At 38.8% G+C, this 12801-nt stretch overlaps 1 protein-coding gene across 1 annotated transcript in view; it reads left to right on the top strand.

Moving 5' to 3' along the window:
- Positions 1 to 12801, top strand: part of WAC (WW domain containing adaptor with coiled-coil) — an 85482-nt gene that overhangs the window by 60082 nt on the left and 12599 nt on the right. The gene's annotated exons all lie outside the window — the stretch shown is intronic.

The following is a 12801-nucleotide window of genomic DNA, read 5'->3' as shown; positions in this document are numbered from 1 at the left end:
TTACATGAAAGAAAACATAATTTATGTAAGAACTTACCTGATAAATTCATTTCTTTCATATTAGCAAGAGTCCATGAGGCCCACCCTTTTTGTGGTGGTTATGATTTTTTTGTATAAAGCACAATTATTCCAATTCCTTATTTTATATGCTTTCGCACTTTTGTCTTATCACCCCACTTCTTGGCTATTCATTAAACTGATTTGTGGGTGTGGTGAGGGGTGTATTTTATAGGCATTTTGAGGTTTGGGAAACTTTGCCCCTCCTGGTAGGAATGTATATCCCATACGTCACTAGCTCATGGACTCTTGCTAATATGAAAGAAATGAATTTATCAGGTAAGTTCTTACATAAATTATGTTTTTTGTGCTATAAAATATTCTATGCAGAGCAATAAGTGGTCAATCTGGGTAAAATAGCATAAAACAGGATTGTAGTGTTTGGTTTCATTGTTGATTTATTTTTTTAATCTCTGCAGACTGGTTTGTAGCTATAGTTTTTGTCTGATATCTCTAGTATAGTATCCTATAGCGTACATCAGTGGGGGCTGTATAGCCAGACATCCTTGTATTAGCTGAAATAAGGTGAAAAACGCTTTACTTTAGTAGAAAAATAGTGATTTTCAGAAATAGAGTACATATCCTCTGTTACTTTCACGTACAGCAGTATACCTTCTTATCCCTGCATTTGGGGTAAGAATGTATACTGCTGTACGTGAAAGTAACAGAGGGAAACTGGTCCGCTGGCTGTGATGACCGCAATAGGAATTATAGCATTGTGTTTTATATCAGTTTATTATTTTTATGGTAATATATATAAATATATAAAGTTTCAGTGTTGGCAGAATTAACCAGAAAGACAGAAGCAGATCCGCTTTGACAGAGGCAGGAGGAGGAAAGAAGAGGCTTATTTATATTCACACGCTCCGCTCCTCTTGGCAGTAAGAAGATTCCCCCTCCCCGCCTGCAGCGTTATACCAACACACATACCCAGTGTCCAAGTGTCTATGAGCAGTGTTGGGCGGGGCCTGGTGTGTGACTGTGAGGGAAGTTTAAACGGTGCCCGGTGCTACAGATGTGAAAGGCTGCACAGTAGTGATGATTACATACACAGGCACTGATGCACCTTATTTCAGCTAATACAAGGATGTCTGGCTATACAGCCCCCACTGATGTACGCTATAGGATACTATACTAGAGATATCAGACAAACTATAGCTACAAACCAGACTGCAGAGATTAAAAAAATAAATCAACAATGAAACCAAACACTACAATCCTGTTTTATGCTATTTTACCCAGACTGACCACTTATTGCTCTGCATAGAATACTTTATAGCACAAAAAAATGGATTTTTCCAGTTTAAGCGAATGGTTCACTTAAATAATTACGTGGCATTTTGTAATATTTTCCAGCAATAAATCCTTCATCTGTATAAGTCATAAAGGTGTAGACAAACCTTTCAGACCTAAAAAAATATAAAAAATTTAACTCTTATTTCTACGCTGGGCTGCAATCAAGCTGTGCTCTACGGTGATTTTGAAGAAGAGACTGTTCCTGGGCAGAAGTGGTTAGATCAATAACGTAATATTCTGGTTACAAGATTCCCTGATTATAACAGAAACTTCACATAACATTATTTTAAGCTAAGAATAAACCCTGCAGCTCAGCGTATTTATTTATTTTTTTATACAGGATATGACATTTTGTGTAACAAGGAACGTTATGAAGCCTCTGCTTAGTAAGCAAATTGTATTTCTTTCAGTAGAATCAAATAGGTGAAATCTTCTGGGGGAAATCAAGGTACAAACACAGTGATAGCTGGAATGAATTTAATTCATTTAAAACAACCTGTGCCAACATTTCAGAGTTCCTCTTTCTTACGATTGCCATCTGTCAGAATTATAAATCTTATATACAAGTAATGCTGATGGTGCGCGAAAAAGTCGATCAGAGAGGACTGTGTAGTGAGGGAAATACAAAAAAAATAAAACATTTCTCTCTAATCTCAGACCATCATATCGCTGCCTGCCCGGCACTCACTGCCTCTCAGTCTCTGTAACACACAGCGCACAGCATGGATGAGAGGCAGTGAGTGCCGGCCGGGTATGAACAGCTGTTAGCTGAAATTGCAGGAGCGTGCAGGGACGAGACTACTAGACTCGAGAAAAGGATCCTGTACTAGTGCAAGCTTTTGGGAGACGCCAGAGAAGGAGGGGTCAGGCGGCCATTTCCAAACTGCCAGATGAGATCTAGTAAGTTTATTTTCTGCCAAAGTTTATTTAGATGGAAATTTGGCTACAGTTTACTGTAAAGGTAAATAGTTAACTAATCTAAATAAGTTAAAGTAATTTTTGGGTTGACTGTCCCTTTTAATGTTTTTTTGTGGGCAATAAACATGTTGGGCAACTTTATTAGGACACACATGGCTTATTTTTAGGGTCTTGGAACCCACATGGCTAGTTATAACCGCTCAGGTGCGGTTCTTTAAAGCTTAGGGAACATTGAGTGAGATGGACGGGGCCTATTTACGTGCCTCAGTTGCGCACTTAGTTTTGTACAACAAGCAGCAAGCTAACTCCTGAGGGCCCTGGTGTATGTTTGGGGCCAAATCGAAGCTTTTACCCCACACTTTCGATCCCTGAGGGCAGGTAGGGCCACAGCAGGGCTTTGGCAAGGTGCTGAGTTTTTTTTTTTCTTCGGATTTTGGCCTATTTTCGATCCGGTTTGGACATTAAGGGGTTAATTGATAAAATTTTTGTGCTGCAATCCTAACTACCTATTGTGTGCCTACATACAAAATTTTGAAAAATTTGGTGCATGTTTAGGTGTTTTTGCAGAATGTATATGCTTTTTGTCTCTTAAAGGCACAGTTCCGTTTTTTAAGATTTTTAAGATGTTATTTTTTTCACTAAATAAAGTGTTTTCATGCTTGTTTGTAGTCATTACTAGCCTGTTCAACATGTCTGACATTGAGGAAAGTCAATGTTTAATATGTTTAGAAGCCGTTGTGGAACCTCCACTTAGAATGTGTCCCTCATGCACTGAAAGGTCAATAAATTGTAAAGAACATATTTTAGCTGCTAAAAGTATGTCACATGATGATTCTCAGTCAGAAGAGAATCAGGTTATACCATCTAATTCTAACCAAGTGTCACAACCATTAACGCCCGCACAAGCGACGCCAAGTACTTCTAGTGCATCTAATTCTTTCACCCTGCAGGATATGGCCACAGTTATGAATACTTCCCTCACTGAGGTTTTATCTAAGCTGTCTGGGTTGCAGGGGAAGCGCAGTAGGTCTGGTGTGAGAACAAACACTGAGCCCTCTGACGCTTAGCTATATCTGATGTACCCTCACAATGTTCTGATGTGAGAGATTTGCTGGCTGAGGGAGAGATTTCTGACTTAGTAAATATGTTCCCTCAGACAGATTCAGATATGATGGCTTTTAAATTTAAACAAGAACACCTCCGCTTATTGCTCAGGGAGGTTTTAGCGTCTCTGGATGATTGTGACCCTATTGTAGTTCCAGAGAAATTGTGTAAAATGGACAAATTCCTAGAAGCTCCTGCCTACACTGATTTTTTTTCCAGTCCCTAAGAGGATTTCGGAAATTGTTACTAAGGAGTGGGATAGACCAGGTATTCCGTTCACACCCCCTCCTACTTTTAAGAAAATGTTTCCCATATCAGACGCCGTGCGGGACTCGTGGCAGACGGTCCCTAAGGTGGAGGGAGCTATTTCTACTCTAGCTAAGTGTACAACTATACCTATTGAAAGGACAGTTGTGCTTTCAAAGATACTATGGATAAAAAATTAGAGGGTCTCCTAAAGAAAATTTTTGTTAATCAGGGTCTTCTCCAGCTTATAGCGTGTATTGTTCCTGTAACCACTGCCTTTTGGTTCGAGGCTCTGGAAGAGGCTCTTCAGGTGGAGACCCCATTAGATGATATTCTGGATAGAATTAGGGCTCTTAAGCTAGCTAATTCTTTCATTACAGATGCCGCTTTTCATCTGGCTAAATTAGCGGCAAAGAATTCAGGTTTTGCCATTTTAGCGCGTAGAGCGTTATAGCTTAAGTCCTGGTCGGCTGATGTGTCATTACAATCTAAGCTTTTGACCATCCCTTTCAAGGGTAAGCCCTCCCTCAGGATAAGTCAAATAAGATGAGGACCAAACAAAATTTTCGTTCCTTTCAAAACTTCAAAGGTGGTCCCGCTTCCTCTTCCCCTGCTGCAAGGCAAGAGGAGAACTTTGCTCAATCCAAGTCAGTCTGGAGACCTAACCAGGCTTGGAACAAAGGTAAACAGGCCAAGAAGCCTGCTGCTGCCACCAAGACAGCATGAAGGGGTAGCCCCCGATCCGGGAGCGGATCTAGTAGGGGGCAGTCTTTGTCTCTTTGCTCAGGCTTGGGCAAGAGACGTTCAGGACTCCTGGGCTTTAGAAATCGTAACCCAGGGGTATCTTCTAGATTTCAAAGATTCTCCTTTTAAGGGGGAGATTCCATCTTTCTCAATTGTCTTCAAACTAGACAAAAAGAGAGGCGTTCTTACGCTGTGTAGAAGACCTATTTACCATGGGAGTGATCTGCCCAGTTCCGAAAGCAGAACATGGGCAAGGGTTCTACTCCAATCTGTTTGTGGTTCCCAAAAAAGAGGGAACCTTCAGACCAATCCTAGATCTCAAGATCCTAAACCAATTCCTAAGAGTCCCATCCTTCAAGATGGAGACCATTCAGACTATTTTACCAATGATCCAGGAGGGTCAATATATGACCACAGTGGACTTAAAGGATGCGTATCTACACATTCCTATCCACAAAGATCATCACCAGTTCCTCAGGTTTGCCTTTCTGGACAGGCATTACCAGTTTGTGGCTCTTCCCTTCAGGTTGGCCACGGCTCCCAGAATTTTCACAAAGGTGCTAGGGTCCCTTCTGGCGGTCCTAAGGCCGCGGGGCATAGCAGTGGCGCCTTATCTAGACGACATCCTAATTCACGCGTCGACTTTCCAACTAGCCAAGTCTCACATGGACATTGTGTTGGCTTTTCTAAGATCTCATGGGTGGAAGGGGAACGTAAAAAAAGAGTTCTCTTTCCCCTCTCACAAGAGTTCCTAGTTACTCTGATAGACTTGGTGGATATGAAAATATTTCTGACGGAGGTCAGGAAATCAAAGATTTTAGCCTCCTGCCGAGCTCTTCATTCCATTCCTCGGCCTTCAGTGGCTCAGTGTATGGAGGTAATCGGACTCATGGTAGCGGCAATGGACATAGTTCCGTTTGCTCGCTTACATCTCAGACCACTGCAACTATTCATGCTCAGACAGTGGAATGGGGATTATGCAGATTTATCTCCTCAGATAAATTTGGATCAGGAGACCAGATATTCTCTTCTTCTGGTGGTTGTCACAGGACCACTTGTCCCAGGGAATGTGTTTCCGCAGGCCAGCGTGGGTTTTAGTGACAATGGACGCCAGCCTACTGGGCTGGGGTGCAGTCTGGAATTCCCTGAAAGCTCAGGGTTTGTGGACTCAGGAGGAGGCCCTCCTACTGATAAATATTATAGAATTAAGAGCGATATTCAATGCTCTTTTGGCGTGGCCTCAGCTGGCTTCGGTCAGATTCATCAGATTTCAGTCGGACAACATCACGACTGTGGCTTATATCAATCATCAGGGGGGAACAAGGAGTTCCTTAGCTATGATAGAGGTTACCAAAATAATTTGATGGGCAGAGACTCACTCTTGCCATCTATCAGCAATCTATATCCCAGGGGTAGAGAACTGGGAGGCGGATTTTCTAAGTCGTCAGACTTATCATCCGGGGGAGTGGGAACTCCATCCGGAGGTGTTTGCTCAACTGGTTCAGCTATGGGGCACACCAGAATTGGATCTGATGGCGTCTCGTCAGAATGCCAAACTTCTTTGTTACGGGTCCAGGTCAAGGGATTCTCAGGCAGTACTGATAGATGAGGTGTGCTAGCTGGAGGCGCTGGTTCAGCTTGTATCAGTCGTTGGTATCTTCCTTTCCTTTCCTTCCTCAGTTGTATAAGTAGTGTATATTGCAGGTTACCGGCTCCTTCCCAATATGAAAAGACAATATCACAGATTCAGTAAAAAAGTTTGTCTTTATTTGGCTCAACGCAAAAGCGTTTCAACGGTCCCAGCCGTCTTTCTCAAGAGCAATAAAAGTGCTTTACAAACCAAAGCATACCTTTCCGCTGCACAGGCGGCCTTTAAATACATGTCAGTTACGCTACCTGCTTCCCCATTGGAGGAGAGCAGGTTTACACCCGATTCAAAATTTCAATTGTAAATTTAAAATAAACATCTAAAAAAACAATATTAATTATATTAGAAACTATAAGTTTGTTTTTAAATATAAAATTTCTGTAGATATCATTTTTGCCGGTTTTGTAGTTCCCTTTCAGGTAGTTTTCTGTTTCAAGTTCCCTTTCAGGTCCGGTATGTCAGTGAAGATCACATGTTATAGGTTGTCCAATGAAATTCAGTTTCTGGTATAGTGATGTTTTGTAGTTCCCTTTCAGGTAGTTCTCTATTTTAGGTTCCCATTCAGGTCTGATATGTCAGTGGGTATCACATGTTATCGAATGTCCAATGAAAAACAGTTTCTGATTTTCTCAAAATAAAAAGACATAAGTGTTATTCACAGATACAAAGTTTCTTATATGAATTCTGCTTATCCAAATATTTAGAGGAGGTAGAATAAATTGCCACTTAGAAGTATATTACAAGTTGGAATAGATACTTTTCATAATTAAACATTCATATTATAAATAGACTTCTATATTTATTGAATGTTAAATATTGACTCAGCGACTTGTGTGTTGCATATAATTTCTTGAAATTAAGTGTGAGAATTATATTCTTTTGTACAATATGTGTATATATAAACATTAAGTGTGATGATATGACATGAACGGTCTGTGTAAATACATATTTATTTTGCCCCCCTTTTTTTTTTTTTTTTTTTTTTCTCTGTGTGTGTCCTTATAATCGTATTCACCTCAACAAGAACAAAAAATGTTACTGATTTATTTAGGCCCCATATTTTCATCTTTTGAATTTATCATTTATTTTGTCCCCCCTTTCCTATGTTAAGTTTTTTAGACAAAGGCAGCAATTTTTGTGTCCTTATTTAGACCCCATTGGGCATATGTTCTAAGTGTATGTATCCATTTTAATTCTCTTTGGTCTAGTTGTTTTGCCAGATTACCACCCCTCCAATGAAGTTCAACGTTCTCAATTCCTATCCATAGAAAGGATTCTTTTGTGAAATGTTCACAATTGTTGCAGTGTAGCGGCACTCCGTGGTCATCATGATTCTTTTCTATTTTATTTTGATGTTCCATGATTCTTGTTTTTAAAAATCTGGACGTTTGTCCTAAATACTGGATTTTGCAGCCACATTGCAACAAATATATCACATTTTTACTTTTGCAAGTAATGAATTCTTTTATTTCAAATTTTTTTCCCGTAACTGTGGAGTCAAATGTTTTGTGTGTTCTTCTGGTGTAGTTACAACCTTTGCATTTGCCGCAAGTGAAGAAACCTGTCATGTTACTTATTTGTAAAGGTTTTTTGGGGGCTATGCCTTTTATGAGTGAGGGAGCTAATTTTTGTTTCAAATTTTGTCCTTTTCTGAAGATAACTGTGGGCTTAGCTGGAATTATAGGTCCTAGATATTCATCCTCTTTTATAATGTGCCAGTGCTTTTGTATAATTTTTTTGATTGTATGATGTTCTACATTAAATGTGGTCACAAATTTAGGGAAATTATTGTTAAATGAGGTCTCATTTTTGTGTTTGTTTTCTAACAGGGTTGATCTTATTTTATTTCCAACTTCATTTCTTTCTTTTTCTAAAGCTCTATGGTCATATCCCTTTTGTATGAATCTTTCTTTGAGTATTCTTGATTGTTGTTCGTAATCATCTATATTGCTGCAGTTCCTGCGTATTCGTAGGAATTGGCTTTTTGGTACTGACTTTAGCCAGTTAGGATGGTGGCAGCTATCATGTCTAATGTAGGTGTTAGTGTCACACTTCTTAAAGTATGTTTTGCTGTGGATTTTTTCATCTATAGTGTAAAGAGTTAAATCTAAAAAATGTATTTCTTTTTTGTCATATTCTACTGATAATGTGACTTGCTGATTATTGTTATTAAGTATTTGTACAAATTCTATGAGTTTGGAAGGGGGGTGAGTCCAAACTCATAGAATTTGTACAAATACTTAATAACAATAATCAGCAAGTCACATTATCAGTAGAATATGACAAAAAAGAAATACATTTTTTAGATTTAACTCTTTACACTATAGATGAAAAAATCCACAGCAAAACATACTTTAAGAAGTGTGACACTAACACCTACATTAGACATGATAGCTGCCACCATCCTAACTGGCTAAAGTCAGTACCAAAAAGCCAATTCCTACGAATACGCAGGAACTGCAGCAATATAGATGATTACGAACAACAATCAAGAATACTCAAAGAAAGATTCATACAAAAGGGATATGACCATAGAGCTTTAGAAAAAGAAAGAAATGAAGTTGGAAATAAAATAAGATCAACCCTGTTAGAAAACAAACACAAAAATGAGACCTCATTTAACAATAATTTCCCTAAATTTGTGACCACATTTAATGTAGAACATCATACAATCAAAAAAATTATACAAAAGCACTGGCACATTATAAAAGAGGATGAATATCTAGGACCTATAATTCCAGCTAAGCCCACAGTTATCTTCAGAAAAGGACAAAATTTGAAACAAAAATTAGCTCCCTCACTCATAAAAGGCATAGCCCCCAAAAAACCTTTACAAATAAGTAACATGACAGGTTTCTTCACTTGCGGCAAATGCAAAGGTTGTAACTACACCAGAAGAACACACAAAACATTTGACTCCACAGTTACGGGAAAAAAATTTGAAATAAAAGAATTCATTACTTGCAAAAGTAAAAATGTGATATATTTGTTGCAATGTGGCTGCAAAATCCAGTATTTAGGACAAACGTCCAGATTTTTAAAAACAAGAATCATGGAACATCAAAATAAAATAGAAAAGAATCATGATGACCACGGAGTGCCGCTACACTGCAACAATTGTGAACATTTCACAAAAGAATCCTTTCTATGGATAGGAATTGAGAACGTTGAACTTCATTGGAGGGGTGGTAATCTGGCAAAACAACTAGACCAAAGAATTAAAATGGATACATACACTTAGAACATATGCCCAATGGGGTCTAAATAAGGACACAAAAATTGCTGCCTTTGTCTAAAAAACTCTTAACATAGGAAAGGGGGGACAAAATAAATGATAAATTCAAAAGATGAAAATATGGGGCCTAAATAAATCGGTAACATTTTTTGTTCTTGTTGAGGTGAATACGATTATAAGGACACACACAGAGAAAAAAAAAAAAAAAAAGGGGGGGCAAAATAAATATGTATTTACACAGACAGTTCATGTCATATCATCACACTTAATGTTTATATATACACATATTGTACAAAAGAATATAATTCTCACACTTAATTTCAAGAAATTATATGCAACACACAAGTCGCTGAGTCAATATTTAACATTCAATAAATATAGAAGTCTATTTATAATATGAATGTTTAATTATGAAAAGTATCTATTCCAACTTGTAATATACTTCTAAGTGGCAATTTATTCTACCTCCTCTAAATATTTGGATAAGCAGAATTCATATAAGAAACTTTGTATCTGTGAATAACACTTATGTCTTTTTATTTTGAGAAAATCAGAAACTGTTTTTCATTGGACATTCGATAACATGTGATACCCACTGACATATCAGACCTGAATGGGAACCTAAAATAGAGAACTACCTGAAAGGGAACTACAAAACATCACTATACCAGAAACTGAATTTCATTGGACAACCTATAACATGTGATCTTCACTGACATACCGGGCCTGAAAGGGAACTTGAAACAGAAAACTACCTGAAAGGGAACTACAAAACCGGCAAAAATGATGATATCTACAGAAATTTTATATTTTAAAACAAACTTATAGTTTCTAATATAATTAATATTGTTTTTTATGTTTTTTAGGATGTTTATTTTAAATTTACAATTGAAATTTTGAATCGGGTGTAAACCTGCTCTCCTCCAATGGGGAAGCAGGTAGCGTAACTGACATGTATTTAAAGGCCGCCTGTGCAGCGGAAAGGTATGCTTTGGTTTGTAAAGCACTTTTATTGCTCTTGAGAAAGACGGCTGGGACAGTTGAAACGCTTTTGCGTTGAGCCAAATAAAGACAAACTTTTTTACTGAATCTGTGATATTGTCTTTTCATATGGAAGGAGCCGGTAACCTGCAATATACACTACTTATACAACTGAGAAAGGAAAGGAAGATACCAACGACTGATACAAGCTGAACCAGCGCCTCCAGCTAGCACACCTGATATATTCACACAGACCTTGGGAGAGACTGTGGGACGGCTGCGGTTCACCAGAAGGGGAAAGTATTAATACATATTATACACCTGTTTGCATGTAGTACTGATAGATGTTCTAGCAGTACCCTGGTCGTTCAATTCAACCTGTCTTATGTGTTTCCACCATTCCCTCTCCTTCCATGTCTGATTGCCAGAATCAAACAGGAGAGAGCTTTGGTGATTTTGATAGCACCTGCGTGGCCACGCAGGACTTGGTATGCAGACCTGGTGCACATGTTATCTCTGCCACCATGGACTCCGCCACTGAGACAGGACCTTTTGATTCAAGGTCTGTTAGAGCATCCAAATCTAATTTCTCTGCAACTGACTGCTTGGAGATTGAACGCTTGATTTTATCAAAGCGGGGTTTCTCTGAGTCGGTTATAGATACCATGATTCAGGCTCGAAAGCCTGTCACCAGGAAAATCTATCATAAGATATGGCGTAAATATCTTTTTTGGTGCGAATCCAAAGGTTACTCATGGAGTAAGATTAGGATTCCTAGGATGTTGTCCTTTCTCCAAGAGGGATTGGAGAAAGGATTGTCAGCTAGTTCCTTAAAGGGGCAGATATCTGCTTTGTCTATTCTATTGCACAAGCGTCTGGCAGATGTCCCAGATGTTCAGGCTTTAGTTAGAATCAAGCCTGTATTTAAACATGTTCCTCTGCCATGGAGTCTAAATTTAGTTCTTAAAGTTCTTCAGGGAGTTCCGTTTGAACCCATGCATTCCATAGATATTAAGCTTCTATCTTGGAAAGTTGTTTCTAGTTGCTATCTCTTCAGCTCAAAGAGTTTCTGAACTATCTGCTTTACAATGTGACTCGCCTTATCTTGTTTTCCATGCTGATAAGGTGGTTTTGCGTACCAAACCTGGGTTCCTCCCTAAGGTTGTTACTAACAGGAATATCAATCAGGAAATAATTCTTTCTCTGTGTCCTAATCCTTCTAAGAAGGAGCGTCTGTTGCACAACTTGGACGTGGTTCGTGCTTTGAAGTTTTATTTGCAGGCAACCAAAGATTTTCGTCAAACATCTTCTTTGTTTGTTGTCTCTTCTGGAAAGCGTAGAGGTCAAAAGGCTACGGCTACCTCTTTCCTTTTGGCTGAAAAGCATCATCCGTTTGGCTTATGAGACTGCTGGACGACAGCCTCCTGAAAGAATTACAGCTCACTGTACTAGAGCGGTGGCTTCCACATGGGCTTTTAAAAATGATGCTTCTGTTGAACAAACTTGTAAGGTTGGGACTTGGTCTTCGCTTCATACCTTTTCCAAATTTTCCAAATTTGATACTTTTGCTTTTTCGGAGGCTATTTTTGGGAGGAAGGTTTTGCAAGCAGTGGTGCCTTCCATTTAGGTTCCTGTCTTGTCCCTCCCTTCATCCGTGTCCTAAAGCTTTGGTATTGGTATCCCACAAGTAAGGATGAAACCGTGGACTCGGTACATCTTGCAAAAGAAAACAAAATTAATGCTTACCTGATAAATTTCTTTCTTTTGCGATGTACCGAGTCCACGGCCCGCCCTGTCTATTCAAGACAGATAGTATTTTTTATGTAAACTTCAGTCACCTCTGCACCTTATAGTTTCTCCTTTTTCTTCCTTAGCCTTCGGTCGAATGACTGGGGGGTGGAGTTAAGGGGGGAGCTATATAGACGGCTCTGCTGTGGGTGCTCTCTTTGCCACTTCCTGTTAGGAAGGATAATATCCCACAAGTAAGGATGAAACCGTGGACTCTGTACATCGCAAAAGAAAAAAATTATCAGGTAAGCATAAATTTTGGTTTTATCCATTTTATCAAAAATACTTGGTCCCACATAAAAATTTTGGCCACCTTTTTTTTGTTTTTCAAAATTGCTGCCAAACACTAATTGATGATTCTTAAAGTGATGGTAAACCAAAGCATACGGCACCTCGCTTTCTTCAATTAGGTGACGTTTTCACCTCTAGAGCAATAGCTGTGCGTGCAAACTGACATCCTTGCACGGCTAGAGGTGGAAATGTCACCTAATTGGAGAAGAGCGCTGTGCCATGGATGGTTGGAGGCAGTGTGTTAGCATTATACTCACCCCGTTAGGAAAGCATATTGCTGTTTTTTTTGGGTTTTTTTTTACGAAACAATGAGAGAAACACATGATTATTTTTTTGTTATGGTTTACTAGCATTTATAATAAGATTGGATTTACCATCACTAACTTTTAGCAATGCATTTTAATTCTTGCGCCATCTAGTGGTCAGTATTCAGAACTACAATTTTGTGTTTTGTTAAAGATCATTAAAGCACAATAAGAATGCAAAGATAAAA

This window comes from Bombina bombina, chromosome 5, assembly GCF_027579735.1.
Source record: "Bombina bombina isolate aBomBom1 chromosome 5, aBomBom1.pri, whole genome shotgun sequence".
In the NCBI taxonomy this organism is placed as follows: Eukaryota; Metazoa; Chordata; class Amphibia; order Anura; family Bombinatoridae; genus Bombina; species Bombina bombina.
This window is presented reverse-complemented; position numbering and strand designations above follow the sequence as displayed.